Source organism: Fulmarus glacialis, unplaced genomic scaffold (assembly GCF_000690835.1).
Source record: "Fulmarus glacialis isolate BGI_N327 unplaced genomic scaffold, ASM69083v1 scaffold22439, whole genome shotgun sequence".
Lineage (NCBI taxonomy): Eukaryota > Metazoa > Chordata > Aves > Procellariiformes > Procellariidae > Fulmarus > Fulmarus glacialis.
In genome coordinates, this window is record NW_009232891.1 from 1 (window position 1) to 303 (window position 303).

Consider the following 303-nt stretch of genomic DNA (forward strand, 5'->3'; position numbering starts at 1 on the left):
AACCTTCCCGAGTGGGAAAAGCAAATTTCCTCGCCCACAGTTGGCTTTAAACACTTTTTATCTCCCCCACCGAGTCTCGTTTCCAGGCTTTGCTGTCTCCTCCCTCGCCTGGAAGCTGCTCCCAGCCTCAGCCCCGCTTTGCCTTGCTCCGCTCCGTCGCGCGGAAGGGGTTGCGGCCAACTTTGGGGGGGGGGCGATCACCAATTTCTTCCTCGTGCGGTGCAATAACGCACATTTCTTGTGCGTTGTCTTCCCTCCCTTCCAGACTCCTACGTTGAGAACGTGAATGGCCCCAAAATGGGC